This window comes from Bombus affinis, chromosome 16 (assembly GCF_024516045.1).
Source record: "Bombus affinis isolate iyBomAffi1 chromosome 16, iyBomAffi1.2, whole genome shotgun sequence".
Taxonomy (NCBI): Eukaryota; Metazoa; Arthropoda; class Insecta; order Hymenoptera; family Apidae; genus Bombus; species Bombus affinis.
Window position 1 is genome coordinate 6,487,974 of NC_066359.1, and position 20,116 is coordinate 6,508,089.

The window sequence follows — 20,116 nt, forward strand, 5'->3', positions numbered from 1 at the left end:
TTGAAATAAAAACATTTTATTATATAACTATTCACATACATTTATCATATATTTTATTCCATGACATTGATCAAATTCTATTATGAGAAACATATTATTGAACGATAAATAAATATACACAGAGAGATATTTGTCTGGAGATGAAAACATTTTATTGAAATTTGATAACTTTTAGTATTTCTCCATTAAACAAAGACGTTACACATATAGAAACACGCACAAGTATTATTTGCCATGGAAACATTTTAATATAACAATGCTATCGAAATATTCATTGTTTGTACAGTCGCATTCATTTCTCGTCGACTCTGATTATTCTGTTTAAGCTTTTCAATAATTATGTAACCACATTAACACGCCGTGTAATGTTTGCTCGAATCAGTAGCAACGTTTATTCGCAATAAATTTAATTACTTTTGCCAATCAATAATTAAACATGTAAATAAATTAACAATTAACAAGGTAACAACCGGTGGAACAAGCAGTGGCCACTTTCCACTGTTTTCAACGATTTCGTAATTTCTCATTAACATTTACATACAGCTTGTAAATGTATAGGTGCATGCGCTTGTTTGTTATTCAGTCAAAATTTTCACTCGATGGTTAAACGTCTGAAATAATTGAAAATAATTTGTTGTATTATTTGTTGCGGGAAGCTCGTAGAAGAAAAGTTGCGTTGTCTGTATTCCGTGAAATTATCTTCGTCTGAGTAAACATTTGGTGAAAAGCAGAGATTTTAAATGTATAAGTATTCCAAATATTTTCATCTGTTATAAAATAATTATAAAAACAGATACGCGTGTATACAAATAAGGGAAATTTGCATATCAAATTCAACGTAATTCGGTGCGGAATTATTGCTGGAAATAAAAATTGTTGCTGGCTACAGATCGAAGAAAGAGATTTTTAAATTTTCGAAGAAATTGTCGTAATGTTGAATTTATTATGAAATTAAATTTAAAATCGTCGATGTTTCTAGCGAAACCATGTGCATATTAATATGCATATTTTATGCTATAATTTTGTATATTTTAGCAGGAAAATTGAAGATAATATCAGAGAGAAAATTCCAGCGAAGAGAAATACTGCCTGTTTCTCGATCTCAACACACTCAAGATGAGTCTGTCAAGAGTTTAACCGAACAACTTACCTTCTATCGATAAGAATAAGATTTGAAATATTTCTAGAAAAAAGATTTCACATAGACGAATTTTTGCAATATTCGATTTTATCTTCAATACGATAAAATAAATTTCGTTTGAAGTATAAGTTCGATAAAGTCAATAGACAAGGGATTGTTGCAAGTGCAGGTTTTTACTGACTCACCGTGTATTTTTAAATCAATTTATAAAGTTGTCAATATTTTCAATAAAATTCTCTTCATAATAGTTTCATTCTATCGAAAAAGAAACAAAAAACAGAAAATGGGTTAATAAAATCAGTTCGATTATCGAGATATATTTGTAGCGGAAATTAATTACGATAAATCGTTAATTGGTTTCGTTGTTGTATCTGATTACGGTCGCTACAGTGGCATATGATCCCGTTTGACAAATCGAAATATCGTTGCGAAATGATATTTCGAGAGCAGATTTCCTGTCGCATCTGCAACGTTGTTTACGAGTTGGCGGAATGCAACAAGTTGCAGAATTCCGGAGTCAAACTGACAACCATGTGCGTTCGTCCATGTAAATGCAATCCTCTCTTCGAACCAATTTCCCATATTAATCAAATTCGAAAATTCGATGGATATACAGAATGTTCATTTACAGAAAACGTTCGAACGCTTGTGCATGTCTTTTCTCAACATCTCGCGTGTTTCGTTAAAGTGTAATTTAATTTAATGTTTTGAAATTTGGAAGAAAATCAAGTTTGGAAAAATTTGAATATTTTTAATCATTTTGTCTATATCTATAATTTTGTTGAAACTTATATATAGCAGAATCGTGACGTACAAGAACAAATTTTCTTATGAGATAGTATAAATAGCATAATTAACTATAGACAGATAATAATTGCAATGTTATGCAGATGGTATTTCTAATTTAATGGCTCATTTCAGATCCATCGATTTCTCCAGAAATTAATGAATACAAATACACAATAACAACACTAATATTATTTGCATTAATACGTAGTATTATTATGCTTAGTATTGTAAAATTGTAATGATGTACTTTCTTAAAATCTACCAATTTCTTAGATAATTATTAGGTTGGCAACTAAATGATTGCGGATATTGTCATTAACATCTAATGAAAATACCCGCAATCACTTAGTTGCCAACCCAATACTATAATTATCAGTTTGATGCTTTTCTGCCTCGTCAAGTGTCAGTTTGAGGTTCGGTTGGGCTTGGCAACTATGTGATTGCGGATTTTGTCATTAACATCTAATGAAAATACCCGCAATCACTTAGTTGCCAACCCAGTACTATAATTATCAGTTTGATGCTTTTCTGCCTCGTCAAGTGTCAGTTTGAGGTTAGGTTGGGCTTGGCAACTATGTGATTCCGGATTTTGTCATTAACATCTAATGAAAATACCCGCAATCACTTAGTTGCCAACCCAATACTATAATTATCAGTTTGATGCTTTTCTGCCTCGTCAAGTGACAGTTTGAGGTCAGTTTGGGCTTGGCAACTATGTGATTGCGGATTTTGTCATTAACATCTAATGAAAATACCCGCAATCACTTAGTTGCCAACCCAGTACTATAATTATCAGTTTGATGCTTTTCTGCCTCGTCAAGTGACAGTTTGAGGTCAGTTTGGGCTTGGCAACTATGTGATTGCGGATTTTGTCATTAACATCTAATGAAAATACCCGCAATCACTTAGTTGCCAACCCAATACTATAATTATCAGTTTGATGCTTTTCTGCCTCGTCAAGTGACAGTTTGAGGTTAGTTTGGGCTTGGCAACTATGTGATTGCGGATTTTGTCATTAACATCTAATGAAAATACCCGCAATCACTTAGTTGTCAACCCAATACTATAATTATCAGTTTGATGCTTTTCTGCCTCGTCAAGTGACAGTTTGAGGTTAGTTTGGGCTTGGCAACTATGTGATTGCGGATTTTGTCATTAACATCTAATGAAAATACCCGCAATCACTTAGTTGCCAACCCAGTACTATAATTATCAGTTTGATGCTTTTCTACCTCGTCAAGTGACAGTTTGAGGTCAGTTTGGGCTTGGCAACTATGTGATTGCGGATTTTGTCATTAACATCTAATGAAAATACCCGCAATCACTTAGTTGCCAACCCAGTACTATAATTATCAGTTTGATGCTTTTCTGCCTCGTCAAGTGTCAGTTTGAGGTTAGGTTGGGCTTGGCAACTATGTGATTCCGGATTTTGTCATTAACATCTAATGAAAATACCCGCAATCACTTAGTTGCCAACCCAGTACTATAATTATCAGTTTTATGCTTTTCTGCCTCGTCAAGTGTCAGTTTGAGGTTCGGTTGGGCTTGGCAACTATGTGATTGCGGATTTTGTCATTAACATCTAATGAAAATACCCGCAATCACTTAGTTGCCAACCCAGTACTATAATTATCAGTTTGATGCTTTTCTGCCTCGTCAAGTGACAGTTTGAGGTCAGTTTGGGCTTGGCAACTATGTGATTGCGGATTTTGTCATTAACATCTAATGAAAATACCCGCAATCACTTAGTTGCCAACCCAGTACTATAATTATCAGTTTGATGCTTTTCTGCCTCGTCAAGTGTCAGTTTGAGGTTAGGTTGGGCTTGGCAACTATGTGATTCCGGATTTTGTCATTAACATCTAATGAAAATACCCGCAATCACTTAGTTGCCAACCCAATACTATAATTATCAGTTTGATGCTTTTCTGCCTCGTCAAGTGACAGTTTGAGGTCAGTTTGGGCTTGGCAACTATGTGATTGCGGATTTTGTCATTAACATCTAATGAAAATACCCGCAATCACTTAGTTGCCAACCCAGTACTATAATTATCAGTTTGATGCTTTTCTGCCTCGTCAAGTGACAGTTTGAGGTCAGTTTGGGCTTGGCAACTATGTGATTGCGGATTTTGTCATTAACATCTAATGAAAATACCCGCAATCACTTAGTTGCCAACCCAGTACTATAATTATCAGTTTGATGCTTTTCTGCCTCGTCAAGTGTCAGTTTGAGGTTAGTTTGGGCTTGGTAACTATGTGATTGCGGATTTTGTCATTAACATCTAATGAAAATACCCGCAATCACTTAGTTGCCAACCCAGTACTATAATTATCAGTTTGATGCTTTTCTGCCTCGTCAAGTGTCAGTTTGAGGTTAGATTGGTTTTGGCAACTAAGTGATTGCCGATTTTGTCATTAGATGGTAATGACAAAACCGGCAATCACTTAGTTTCCAACCTAGTAACAAAATGCAAAAGAAGAAGAAGAAGATAATATAAAACATTAATATCATTTGCATTAATGCAATAACAAAAAGAATTGCGTGAGCGAAGTTCTTAGTTCATATCGGAAATTGATTACTTGAACGAGGAAAATCGTATTCATTGATTAAAAATACAATTTCCCGGTGCTTCATAGAATTGTAGAAAGGAATAAAAGAGCCAGAGGGTCGAGTAATTGTGACAAATAGAAAAAGGCAGGGAGGCGCGTGATAAATTTCGTTTCCAATCGACGTAAAAATTACTGCTCAGCAGGAATTATGTTTACGAGTTCGCTCAGACGATTCTTCTATTTCCCATAGAAAAAACGAGATGTGCTGGAAATATTGTGCGAGAGAAGGTCTACTCTTATCAACGAAAAAGATGTCATTTCATGTTTGAATGAAAAGAAGAAAACAGATGTCGTGAGAGAAAAATTAATGAAATTATTTACATATAATAAACGCCAATTAAAAGTTCGTTTAATTGGCTGGGAAATGTCAAACTTTTAATTAAACGAGAGATTTCTTCGTTATTTGTGCAATTATTGAAATACAAGTTAAAAAAAGAAGTTTGAGAAATGGAGAGAAACGTAAGCGAGGAATACCAGCAATAAAAAAAGAAAAATCATTGATAGTAGCAAGAAAAATTCCAGTAATAAAAAGGAGAATCGTAAGATCGTCGAAAATATTCCACTAATAAAAAGATGATAGTCCAGGGCACTAAAAAAAAAAAAAAAAAAGTAGAAATAGAAAGAAGAAATAGAGTAGGTCCGCTAGCAGAATGAAAAAGCACAAGGCAAAGATGTCATACTGTATGGCAGTGCGATAAAAAGAAAAAATATGGTGGAAAAGAAGTCGTAGTAGTAAAAGAAAAAAGCCGTGAGACGTGAAGAGAAAATAGCCGAGCAATAAGAACAGTAGTTGAAGACTTAACCACAGCTAGGTTGGTACGCTTGACGCGTCCCGGCTCTGAGCTTTCATATCTTTTCAACCTTCTGTCAATTCTCTCGGACACGTACATAAGCTTCGACGCCTCTCCAATTTTACGACCTCGGATATACTGTCAAGGCTACTGTACCCAATGGAACCAGCCAATGTTGCCAACAGTTCAGTAAGAAGCTTGTTATCTGTATATGTTATTGTATGGTAGCGGACAAAAGAAAGTTTAGAAAATAAGAAATGTACAGAGACACGATAATTCTACAAAGTGAATTTGTATTTAGTAGGAGTGAGAAATGAATATAATGTGTATCATAGAGTATCAGTAGATGGTAGTATTACAATAGTATGGTGATACTCAGAGTATTAATAGTAGCAGTAGGTTTTGTGTAGTATTACAATATCAGTGTAATATAGCACTGGTAACTAAGATAATAAAATAATAATAAGGCCTTATTTTTTGGTCAAAATAGTAAGACACAAAATGGTAGTAAAGCCTCATTTTTGAGAGGATATTATTTTGGCCAAAAAATGAGGTTATTGCTGTTATTTTATTATTTTAGTTATTACTGTTATTACTGTTATTACTGTACTATACTGATATTGTAATACTATAATATACCTACTGCTACTATTAATACTCTGAGTATCACCATACTAATACTATCACGTACTGATAGTGTGTGATATATATTATCATTTCTTATTTTATGGTATAACAGTGGTAACTATATAAAATGATAAAATAATAGTAAGGCTTCAGTTTTTGGTCAAAATAGTAAGACACAAAATGGTAGGTAATACTCCATTTTTGAGAGTCTTATTATTTTGACCAAAAAATGAGGCTTTACTGTTATTAATCCTTACCATTATTTGGTTACTTTATTGTTACATTTCCGCTATACTAATATCGTAATGTCGCACCAAAAAATACCACCTTATTGTATATCCAATTTTTAGAAAAGTATAAAGCACTGAACAGAAGCGTGGGTATCACAGCATCTGTAGGTTGCTTTAGTTGATGCTGTAATGTAAGGCTCTTCTATCATGCTGCTACGTGTCATACCGTTCCGCTCTTCCGCTTAGTGAGTCGCGTACAGATCCTCGAACTGGTAATCGATTTTCCTCTGTTGGATCTATCGCGATTCATCCACGCGAGAATTCACCGCCCTCATGGGACTCGTTCGAGCAAACTTCCTATACAGGCGTTCTAGCTAACCCGATTGCGTTTTCGTTGCGTTGCGATGGGATAAACCAGCTTTAGCGAACATTGGCCAACGTAACGGATCCTGAGAAACGGTGGTTGCTCGTCTAGTCTGCAGGATTTTCTGCTGTTTGTCCGCCAACTACATCGTTGATACTTGTTAACTAGTGTTTTGGGATTTATTTCACGGAGATCCTATTCCGTGTGGATGCCAGCAGTGTTTAGATTGCATGAGAACGGATTAGAAGGTCTCCAGGTATACCAAAGTGGTTTAATGTGCACAATTTTTTTCAGAATTTATTGAACCACCTGTTGATATTTATTAACAATTCCAAACACAATTTATGAGGAATTTTTCACTAGTGCAGAATGTTAGGAATTTTTGAGTAACAATTAGCTTTAGGAAACTGACTTTAGGCACTTTTATTTAGGAAGCAAAAATGACTATGATGCAAAGACCTTATGGTCGATGTTCGACATCTTCAGAACGTATGAATATGTTAGTAGAGTTTAGAAACTTGAAATTGAATTACTAAAATGTTTTAGATATTGGTCCATTTATACCGGCAGAAAATATATCAAGTTGTCAAATGAAAATTGCTGTGCTGAACTTTGACCCTTTATCAAGTTTCTGACTTCCAGTGGCTGGTATCAAAAGACTAAGAACTCGAGTATAACAATCCCAGTTTACTCGCAATATTTCAAAGGTTTATACGACACTGGTCTCTTATTGCCACGGTATATTATTCTGAAAGTGGAAGAAGAGACATTGAAGTGGAATACAACGTGGAAACAAGTTGGTCGGTCGAACATGGCGAAAAGAAGAGCGGCAAGCAGAGTTATTTTTCGACAGCGTGAATACTGTTTGTCGCAATGATACCTAGGCTTTCTCTCGTAGCAGTCTTTGTGTATCCGGTTCAATGTTCCCCTTACAGTACTACTGTAGGAAGAAATATAGGAGACTTAGGTCAGAGAAATTGGACGGATACAATAAAGGTCTGCCACGACTGATCCATCTTCCTGAGACCTGTTTATTGTAACGTGGAATAGCTACGTATCTCGGTGAAATACTGTCCCATACCGACGTGAATATACCTGAACCGCTGACGCAGAAAATAGCTTTCTCGGCCCGGTGGAAGTTCAAAGTCACGTAAGCAAACACGTGGGTTACTTATTTTATCATGTTGCCTGCTTCTAAAACTCACTTTCCCATCCAGTTGCCACACTTTCCATTTTACATTACCATTTATACAGCTAGATCTGTAGGCCAATTTAGGTCTCAGTCTTGAGATTTGAGTATCCAGTACTTTGGTACTTGAATTCTCATTCCCAGATTCTAGTCACTGACTATCGTGGGCTTCTCGTGGATTTTCAGCGTAACCAAATTATTACCAAGATACCAGTGTCCTAAACACTCGATAATGTTTACTGAGGATCAACTTGAGACATATGCTGAGACATATATTGACCAATAGCACTGCGAATCATCGGTGACTATACTTGCAGATTTTAGTTAGACAGCTGTTTTACATTGCAATTGATTAATTCATTGAACTTCAGTAAGATGGAGGAGATTATTTGAGGAGCCAAACAATCGTTAAGATGACAGTTTGTTCCAAAATAAGACGTTTTACACTAATTTTCTCTTAAGCTATCAAACTGACTGTGTTACACTACGGACCGGAAGTAGAATGCACAATCCTGAATCTTCAACAGCAACGATACCATTCGACGATTACCTGGCTTTCGAAGATCTCCAAGCAAACGTCATAATCGTCAGAGGATTTTGGAGCGCGAACGCAATTCGGTTGGCCTCGCAGCTTTAATGAGTTTCTTTGATGTTGTAACTGAGCTGGCTGAAGAAGGCTGGCCGCATTAAACTGGTTTACAAGCAACGCGTGTAATATGCACGTTCACGTTTACGAGCATCGTGTAGCGCAATATGCGCGTCTTATATGATACTTTAACAAGCGAGATGCGATACCACGTGTTATACCGCTGCGTCGGATAGATTAACCTTTTTGCAAACGCATCAGATTGCTGATGGTCGTGGGAGGTTAATTTAACGACACGACCGGTTCTAAGGGACTGCCAAGACAAGTTTATTTTCATGGCACCTGATGCATTTCAATGCGCTTGGCTCGCTATGACAAGCTCTCGTTTTACTATCGTCTCTTTGATAAATCCTGGATATAACACGTTCTGTGACGCGAATTTTTGTGGTAACTTGATATAAAATCTGTTAAGGTAGGTCTGCTAGTTTTCTTTCAACCATAGAATACATAGATCATAGACAAAAATCAATAGAAACTACTTTACACGCTGATTTATGCCATTGTATCATCCGTCTGACTTATATGAGACTGTACTACTGAAATGGAAGGTTTCTCACGTTTACGAAGACTCAGATTGAATTTATCCCATGATTTCTAACTGTCCACTTCATTTCCTATATTAGAAATCATATTTCGTAATTTGATCAACACATACGCGCACACATTCTTTTCTTTTTATTTTTCCTTCATAAGACTAAAAATAACCAATTAAGTGGCGAATTTAAAATCAATTAAAATGGACCTGCTACTTTGGCCTCACCTATGGAATACATAAATCCCACACACAACTCAGAAACCATCACTGGAAATTCTTATTTCTTGTGTTTTGTTCCCTGGCTGACTTATACGAGCGTCTACCACTGAAATCGAAAGTTTCTCGATTATATGAAGGTTGAGGCTAAACTCCCGCTATAATTTCCGACTGATTACTTGATTCGCCATATCGACCATCATATTTCACGCTACAATTAGCATTCTTCTTGTCAGAAGACTAACGATCCTGTCGCTCAGGAAGCACCACGAATGGACAATTAAACGTGGAGTTTAATGGAACAGCATCGCTGAAACTGACCCTCGGTTGACGATCAAAGTGGTAATGAGACCGCACATGCGACGTGCCCGTGGCCCATTAGCGTTACAAGTCGCCATAGTTGCAACGGTTACTGTCCCGGAAATTATTACACGACGACCGAATCACGTAGACGATTGTGCGAATCCCCGGCCATCTGCGAATTGCGAACGCGTGCCAAACCAGCTGGAATTTGCTCTTGAAAATTCTGACTCACCGTGTCGCGTCAGCAAACCTGCACGCTGCTTCTGTGGCCAATGGATACAACGTTGTTGCATGTATTATTCATTGGCCACCTGGTACGTGGCTCGTTATTTAACAGCTTAGTACTGCGCTCATGTTAAAGTGAATAAAAGATAGTTAATTGATGGCTGGGTCTGAGAATCCGCCGTCATGAAATACAAACTGTGATGTTCCAGTTCCATCTGGTACTGCGACGATAGGTCGGTAAAACGTTAGTTTAATCTTCATACTTTTCTTCTTGTTATTTCTTGCAGGGTGGTATTTGTACTGACGACATGATCAAAATGACCAATTTACTGTTTATTGTAGGAATTTTGTAGAGTTACAATTTTTTATTATCCTGACTTCATTGTAAGATTTGTTCATTGGGTTATTGTTTAGTAGGCAACTCCTTCAGACACAGAATTTTTTCGTTAATTAGGCCACTTTTCAATGAGACACAGACACACTTTTCCTGACACAGAATTTGTAATTTCGCTATATGTAAGATTCTCTAATTCAGATAATAAATTAAGAAACAAATTTTAGATTTGAAGGTAGCAAACTTGACTTAGCCATTTTTCGTCACAATAATTAACTGTGATCTTACCATAACAAATTTATGATGCAATTATACTACACAGAAATACAGAAGATCTTTGGGAAAATAAACTTTTCATCTAAAGATACATTAACTCCACAATTTGGTCTCCAGTTACCATATTAAACAATGAATTAATTTGCCATCTTTGTGGTAATTAAAATTGCATTTTTAAGAGATATATACAATGCAGGTACTGTCAATCGATAATGAAATTACGATAAAAAACCTATCAGCGACTGTTGACACAGAAATTTCATGGAGAAAGGTAGAAGTAGTATGTTACTATATTGGTCAGACCTACTTTTTAACGGACACTGATACAACCACGTTCGTGGCTATCATTTCCAATTTCCAAACTAAGATAAGTAAATAAATGATAAATTTGAACTTTGGAGAAGTGTATCGTAAATGAAAACTTTGAGAAATTTCTCAAAGAAAATGGGAGCATAACGAAAGAAATGGAATTACTTGCCGAACGACCTATTTAATTTGTAAAAATTAAAATATAATATATTTATGGGGTGAGAATTGGGCCAGTGTCTCGCTGATCATCAGGCTGCTATATTTTTATTTAGCATTCAGGCTCGTATTCTGCAGGCCGATTGAATGTTAACGAAGGTAATTTTTACAGCTCGGAGGAAGTTAAGTGAAAATCAACGTCGAGAGACCCGACGAATTTGTTCATTTGCAGTCAGCCAGTCCCCGTCTTTCTTCAAGCGTTTAATCTAATTACAGAATACGGAGTAAGATAAATGCAAATCCACCGTCGGCCTGCAAAAACGTAATCTCGCGAGCTCTCAGTGAACCCGTTTCTTCGTTACGCACGTATTTCTTCGCCGAGAGGTAAATTACGAAGGAAATTAGTCTGCCAGAGACATGGTTTCAAGTTGCCATTATTGGTTGCAATTGTTTCTACAGTTTAATCAAAGACCTGCCTGCATCGATATTCATCGATACTACTGCAATTAAGTAAAATTATTTTTGCATTTTAGGAAGCCATTTCCTTTTTTTTTTTTTTTTTTTTTTTGTACAATTGTAAACACTGAAGTAAGTCATGTGTCTGTACAAATATTGACCCTAACTACTGGGAATTAATTAGGGATATCCGCGAGTTTGCATCGGTTGTCTATACATTGACTGATATTACTACTTGCCATTTCAAATTTCACGAGTATTGAAAATTAATTAAAGACGTGCTGGATCATGTCGAATAGTATCGATTAGTTGTGTTTCCATTAACTCTTTCGCCATATCGACCGGTACTGTTGATAGTAGAGAAGAATTGTTTTTACAGTTATGGAGAATTAATTCCAATTGGAAATCTCCCGGTGAATACACTGATCGATACTACTTGGAGGCAATTCAAATATTATGCTGCCCGTCTGTATGTGTATCTGATAATCGATATTACTACTTATAGTAATAGCAATATATGTTACTTATGGTAATACTACTGAGTTATATATATGTGAATCCGAATATGAATGTATGAAAATATATTGATCTCAATCACTGCGAATCGCTAAGAATAACGTTCCTACGTTTTAGCCACCAGATATTTGTTCAATCTTCGTTAAGTAATGTTTTTTTTTTAGTTAAGAACCCCAAAGAAAAGTTAGCTATCTTCGACTACTTTTTTTTAAATAGATCAGCTACTCAAGAATCCTATCAGAAATTATTTCTAATTCTTTGATTCTCCGTTGCCTTGTTCGACGAGTGCAACGGCTCGATTTATGAGGAAAGAATATTTATTGCACACTGGGAAGTTCACCAGATTCCTATTTATGAGGGAAAAGTTTTCGGCAGTTAGGGAAAATTGTCGTATAGCTCGGAGCTAGTGGTATAGGACGATATATGGTCAGACGATTCTGTGATCGAAAACACGAAATACAGCATGCATACAGTCTGTTGGATAGAACAGTAATAGTTTCCGATTCAAAACCTACACACGATTGAAATCTACCTGAAATACGTAGTTTCTAGTGACTAACAGTAGTATTGGTCGATCTATTTCCCAACAAATAATTTCTCAGCTAGACAGTAGTTTGCAACAATCAACGTTCTAATTAATTTTCAATAGAATGCACAATTTTCAATAATCTTCGATACGTATTGTCGATAAATACGAAAAACCAATGGCTAATTAAAATTTAAACAGCGAGGTAAATTATTTAGAAACTTTTTAACAAGTTTTCAATGCAAGTAGCGATATTGGTCGGATACATTGTCAGATACGTGTCTGATTACAATGTAAAAGTAGTTCTTGATGGCTGACAGTAGTATAGGTCAATGTATCGACAGACACATAACACAAAAACTTGGATATTATTATCAGTATCTTTTATCTCCTCTCCGTGCAAATTTTAAGGACTTCTGCGTCCAAGAAACATAGAATTAAAATTTGAAAATCGTATTTCACTGTAAATGTTGCAAAAGCCTGATGTTATTTGAGAAAAATTTGCTGATGAACGTAAGTTTCAGAATTTACCTCTCTTTTTATTTTTACAGCAATTATTAGACTGTAAAATCTGTTCACGTCCATAATTAAATTAAAAGCCCAGTAATATCGGCTGGTATACACATACACAGATATGTGATCCAAGAAATAATCGTCGATGATAGGAAATATAATGGACACACGATAGATGCCTGACAAAAATTAGGTCATGTTGCTAATTAATTCTGAATTAATTCTTGGTCAATGTACATATGAACAGACGCTTCAGTTATTGTCAGTAGCATGGGTCAATCGGTTCAGAGACAGGAGGCTGACTAAAACCGCGCAATACTCCTTACTGACGGTCAAGTGTTAGGTCCTGGACAAATTTAAATAAACTTATGTCGTAGCACGATGCTTCTGACTTTATCGTTTCTAGTTAAGATTTCCTCTTTTGTAAAAGATTACATTTTGTGAAAGTTTTAGAAATCCAAAAAGCGGACAACTTTGTAATAGAACATATTAAAGTTTCGAAATTTCACATTATTAGAAATACTAGGAAATATGTAAATTGGAAGGTTTCGTTTAAAACTATCCAAGTCGCTGAAGGATAGGAAAGTTTGGAAATTGCATAAAAGTTTCAAGTATCTCCAGTAATAAAAATTCAAATATTTTATTTCATTAGGAATTTTTGTTTTATGAAACTTTTCAAAATTATTCCAGAATATACATTGAAATCTGGAAATTCTATTTTACCAAACGTACATATTTCAAAGCATGCAAATAACCCAAGATTAAGAAAAGTTGACGGAAGTGGTGAAAAATTTCCAAGAACTACACTTTAAGGAACAAGCTTCGTGTCAGGAAAAGTTTTAACCCGAAACCAGTTCATTTTTAATGAATTCGTGGAACATTTTTGCAATATGGCAGCAGCATTAGAGCGTGAAATCGTTAAAAATTAATGCAATTTAATCTACTCTGTTGGATCTACTGGCTGGAAAATTAAGGGAAGCGTCCTTTTAACGCAAGTTAGCAACACGGGGCAACTGATTGGCCAAAGGCGAGTCATTGTCGACCGGCTGAACTCTGACTCTACTCCTTCTACTTTGTCGTTCGGGCATCGCCAACAAACCTGTCGTTTCTTCGCTTTATACGGTTGGCAACTAAGTGATTGCGGATTTTATTTTAGGTTGCCAACCTAATACTGCAGGAATTCTGAGATTTTTAATTTTCAAATTTTCAAATTTTTTAAATTTTTTAAATTATAAATTTAAAAATGTTGAAATTTTTAAAATTTAAAAAATTTTAAATTCAATTTCAAATTTTGAAGTTTTAAAATTTCGTACTTTGAAAATTCGAGTTATTCACGAAATCTGTAATCGCTTGAAATGCGAAGGTTTTGAAAATTAGGAAAATTACAAATTTCACGATTTTGAAAATTTAAAGACTCCAGGATTCTATTCGGTTGGCAACTAAGTGATTGCGGATTTTGTCATTAGGTGGTAATGGCAAAACCCGCAATCACTTAGTTGCCAATACTTCTACTTCTTCTTCCTTCACTTTCCATTTTGTAATTTCATTTCGTCTTAACTTTAAAAAATCCAAATTGCAAATTGTAATAATTAGAAAAATAGCAAAATCCTGAGAACAAATGGAGAAGATAGATTTGCTAAGTGGAGAATACTCAGGACATACAAGTATTCGCCTGGTCGTTAGTGGTAGAGAAAAAAGGCGGTGGGTCGATAAGAAAAGGGAAAAAGGCGGTGAAATATGCGCGGCCATGTCCATTTGCCTTTCTCTCTTTTTTCGTTTCTCGCGGCCAGCCATAACGAAACAACGTTTTGCTCGACACGGCCAGACCACTAGGAGAAATTAAGAGCCGAATGGAAACGAGTTACGCGAACTCGGGACTGGCTAGACAAAAAGGCAGCTGTTTCGTCGAATATATTAGGTTGGTGCAGGTGAAATATCGTTGAATTTCGTCGTTTGCTCATTAAATTTTATTGTATCGTCGGCCACGATATATCAACTACGTTGACAAAGAAAAGTTTGCTAATAATTTATGAGAAATATTTTTATAACGTGTGACGTTTATCGACTGTTTCAGGAGAATTTCTTTTATTTGAGTGTGTTTCTTGATAACGTATTTGTTCGAGTATAATGTTTCAGTATTTCGCGGAGAAATATTTTCATATTGAATTTCTTTGAGAAATATTTGAACATTTTTGCAGCAACAAATTTCGTGCAGACCAAAGTAGAATAGATTTGTTACTTTTGTTCGAACGTTCTATAAAATTTCCGTCATCTTCGTGATGGAAAACGACGTTTGTAATATCCGGTTGATGGCTTTCAAATAAAACTTCAATCACGGTTACTCTTTCTTCGAAATATCGTGCGTTTGATTAAAATAATATCCATCTTGTTTTGCGCACTCTTTTAATGCTTTTATGTAATTTCGTTTTAAATTCATAAAGATCGATTTAATAGAATTTTAATTGAAGTCATAAACGATATTGGTTTTCGATTAAGTTTTCAGTGTTTTTCCCATTTATTGGACGGATGAATGGCTTCATAGGAAAAATTTCCTATTCTTTAATAATAGACTTTTCATCGTTTTGCTGCCAGTTATTTTTCCCCCTCTTTATTGCCTCAAATTTACAAAAATCTTTCTAGCGAGGTGTTTTTCAATTTTATAGAAATTTATCAAACCATTATAAATCATAATTTTTTGAATTATCCTGCTACCAATGTTTAAAAATAACACGAAGACTGATAACATCCACTTGTAATCACAGATGATAATAAATCTTGAAAATGGATTTTGTTTGTTCGTTGGAAGCGACAGGAAATCCATTTATCCATTCTTTTTATTTTTCCTATTTGAACGAAACGACCAACAACAGTAGATTGGCTTACTTTCGCTCGAAACGCTGGTTCCCCATTGTCGTCAATTATTTACAGTAATAATTCTTAATTGCGGTAATATATCTTTAAACGTTATCTTCTTCGATGGCATTTCTGCCCTTTCTCCCGATTCTTTCTCTAAATTCAAATTAATCTGTCCGTTTCAATGTTAACATAAATTTCTTCTCAAATGATGAATTCGTATATCTAATATTTTTTTTATTATCCTTATTCAAGTCTAAGCCCATGAATATTCCGATTTTTCGAACTAGTCTCAACTTTTACGAATCGGTCTCAAATTTCAAGAACCGGTCTCGAGTTTCACGAACCGGTCTCGAGTTTCACGAACCGGTCTCGAGTTTCACGAACCGGTCTCAAGTTTCACGAACCGGTCTCAAGTTTCACGAACCGGTCTCAAGTTTCACGAACTGGTCTCAAGTTTCACGAACCGGTTTCAAGTTTCACGAACCGGTCTCAAGTTTCACGAACCGGTTTCAAGTTTCACGAACCGGACTCAGGTTTCACGGCCGGTTTCAGCTTTCACGAACTGGTCTCAAGTTTCACGAACCGGTTTCAAATTGCACGAATTATTATAGTTTATCCGTGTAAACATTAACACAAATAATGGCTTCATACATTGAATATTTGTTACTACACTTATCTTCAAGATTACACGGATTTTGTGATTCATCGAACTATTTGCAGCTTTTTTTTTATCGTTTCCGCTTCTCGAAAAATTCCTTCGTATTACGTTCGAATTCCGACGTTCGTGCCGCTTGTCCGATTTCGCAATTTCGGCGAATTATTTCAATTTCCTGACGAATTTCTCAAATATTATTTTCGAATTCCAACGTTCGTTCCCGTTTCCAAATTTTTGGTATTTCCTCCGACTATGTTAATTCTTCGAAGAATTTTCTCAGATTATTTTCAAATCCTAATCGTAGTGCTAATGAAATTTCGTATGTATCGTAAGTAGGCTGTTTCCATTTTTATGGAAATTTATATTTTTGAGAATATCGTTAAAAAGGTAAAATCTCGGTAAAAAAAATTCTTTTTCGTGACACATATTTCAATTTACATACACATCGATGCAATGAAAATAAAGAAAGTATGAAAATTGCCAAAATATCTAAAATTTAAAATAATTTAGAAATTTGCTGCATGTGCTGGTGCATTCGATAAAATGTCAAATCCATGAAAACTACGTTTCCTTTGAATCTTTCTCCGACTTCGCCGCGAATTTTACAAATAACCCAATAACATAATCTCACGTGGCCTTTCTTCGTACAAAGAACAGAATTGAAAAGTGGCAACTGAGAATGACCTTGACCCTAAACAGTGTTTCGTTGTCTCTTAACAGTTTGATCTACGATTCATCGTTTACGATATAGCAACAAAATCGAAGAAATTGAATTCGACCATGAATCATCGTGAAACTATAAATCTTTCATGAAATCGAATCGTGCTCCTTCGTTCGAATCAATTAAAAGAAGCACACGAGCTTCGAGCAAGTAGCAATTTAACTGATATCGATCTCATCCTCGAAATAATTAAAAAGAAGTATACAGGTGTGCCAGATACATCCATCTATCTGAAACCGAATTGATTCTTTGTTACATTGCGGCAGTAATGGAATTTTGTTGACAGAATGAAGAATGCTTGGCAACAATAGACGAGTAACTCGATCTCAATTATAAGCGAATTTTTTAAATTCACTTTGTATTATAAATGTGCAATGGTTGGCGCGTCACGATGTCTTTAAAAAACACTTGTTTTTATGAACGAATTTTTGTTTCACCAGCTTTGTGAATTTCATGAATTTCGTGAATTCTTTTCTAAATTTTTGTTTCATTTTATCGGTTTTACGAAACTTCTAAACTTGATGAATTTTCCACCTATGAAAATATTTCATAAATTGAAAGTTTTATATTTAATTTTTATATATGTATTATATTAGATAAAGTCATAAGTTAATTTTGCCTTTCTACTGTGGTATTTAGAAGAAACTTTGAAACGTATCTGTAAATACTATAAAAATATTTAAAAGGCTACGATATATAATATATACAAACAGGACTATAATATATTTGTAATATACTATAATTGATAAAGTCATAAATTAATTTTGCCTTTCTACTGTGGTATTTAGAAGAAACTTTGAAACGTATCTGTAAATACTATAAAAATATTTAAAAGACTACGATATATAATATATACAAACAGGACTATAATATATTTGTAATATACTATAATTGATAAAGTCATAAGTTAATTTTATCTTTCTACTGTGGTATTTAGAAGTATGTTTGAAACGTATCTGAAAATATTATAAAAATATTTAAAGAACTACAATCGTTCTACAATTTCTTTGCAAATTTCTGCAAAAAACGTGTCGTCAACGTGAAGCTTTCGTGCTTTTCCAAAAATATGTTTCAGTGAAATTGTTCACACCAGTATTGTGAAATCTTTTGCCAGTTAAAAACACGTTTTACAACGAATGAAACAAGTAGTAACTTGAGGGAATATCTGGAGAATATACAGGGTGTCAATAAAATTTCCCAAGCAAATATTTACGCAGTGTTTCTTGCACATTCTATGTCTTTGTGTATGGAAAAAAGATGAAAATTGTAGAATGAAATTTGAATAAATTGAAATGTATTTCCACATCATTTGCACGGTATATTTTCAATTTTTCTGTATATACCAATGATTGTAAATTATATTTATAATACAAGCAATATATTCGTATATCACTAACACATTATTTTGATATATCACATAATTATTATCACGTTTCGTTTACGCGTTATCATACTTATAACGTTCCACACATTTATAAAATCTTTTAATAAAATCAACGATAAATTTGTACGTCCAAGAACATTTTTTTTCGCGTCTGGAATTGCACATTATAAATATTTTTCTCTGACATTTCGCGTATTAAATCTGCCTGAGCTACGAATTGATGGAACAGGCGGACGAGAAGAAAAATTGAAAAACGACGAAGCGAAGTTGATTGGAGCAACACCTCGTGCACCACAGGACAGTAAACAGCGAGGAATAAAAATTAAAATGGCTGTAGGACGGAAACGATACGCGTTATCGCTAATGAAATAGAAAATCCAGCTCTCAGAAAGCAAGCAGCGCTGTTCAGTCTGTATTAACAGCCCTCCGCTCTTATTTCCCCGGAGGTTCGTTACAAAGGAGAACCTGCACGATGCCGCTATATCCTTCCAATAAACGCAGCTACTCCATGCTCCTTAGCGAACGAGATTCCTCTTCCTTTTTTACCTCGTCGCCAATGAGAGACATCCAACGTTTATCGATAAGTTGATCGAACTGTTCGAAGAACATTTTCGAAATAAACGAGGGGCACGTTCGCGATTTATAAAATCAATCGATTTTATTTCTTCGTATTAAACTTCAGCTCGTTGATATTTCTTCGGATTAAATTTCAATTCGTTAATATTTCTCCATATTGAAGATTATTGGCGAAATGTGTGACACGACGACGAAGACTCGATGTTAGCGAGGTAGAGACTTACGTATCGGGGCAGGAGAACGCGCTTCCACCAATAACAAAATTTCAGATCTGGAAATTTGTTCGTGACTTTAAATGTCAACTTTGATTCCGCAAAATATAGCAAAACAGTTTGAAACTGTCAATTGGCGAGGCAGCAAGCCATCAAACTGATAATTGTAATATCGGGTTGGCAACTAAGTGATTGCGGGCTTTGTCGTTAGGTGGTAATGACAAAATCCGCAATCACTTAGTTGCCAACTTTAAACATTGTGATAACAATACTGTACCATACAATTGATACTATACTATTTTTAATATTATTGATATTATCAATAAAGAAGGAAGCTTAAGTTGATTATCTACATCGAAAGAACAGTGTTATTAATAATTTCAAATTTATTAATTTTTTCATTTTTCATAAAGGAATACTTTTCCATCATATGCAGGTACAAATATAATTCAGCTGAAGAGCAGCCTGTTCCATAATGCGATAGTTATCCAGGGTTCTATTTATTTGTACAACGTAATGAAATGGCAATAATAAATGGCATGATATTAGTTCATTCTCTTTGTCTCTGCTGTATGAGCCAAGAGGGGCAACTATGGAATGGCTTACTTCCATTCGAGATGTTATTTCTCCTGCTATTTGCCATAGATTGTTTCCAGTGATATCTCTGAAAACATCATTGTCGACAGCATTTCCCGATCTTTCCTCTTGCTTCATTTCCTAATGGTCCATGAATTTCGGAAAATGCGAATTTACGCTGCTCGATTTCTAAAAATTGTCGATTTCCAGATACGAAAATTGTTGAGATTTGGTTGTTAGACACCTTCTGCAAATGATTTAATGTATCGATAAATTGTTTAAATAGAACAGACAATGTCATGAAATATTTTCTAAATGCTAAATTTATATTTTCGTCCCATTCTTTTCAAATTTCAATTTAAATATTCTTCTAAATACCACAGT

The 20,116-nt window shown here is 34.9% G+C and overlaps 1 protein-coding gene and 1 long non-coding RNA gene across 2 annotated transcripts in view; both read left to right on the top strand.

The window, feature by feature from the left end:
* The window catches only part of LOC126925497 (probable G-protein coupled receptor 158), a 169,092-nt gene that overhangs the window by 102,916 nt on the left and 46,060 nt on the right, over positions 1-20,116 (top strand). The gene's annotated exons all lie outside the window — the stretch shown is intronic.
* Positions 3,610-5,112, top strand: LOC126925540 (uncharacterized). Its single transcript, XR_007713986.1, has 3 exons — positions 3,610-3,748; positions 3,889-4,023; positions 4,304-5,112. It is a non-coding gene; the product is annotated as an uncharacterized LOC126925540 (long non-coding RNA).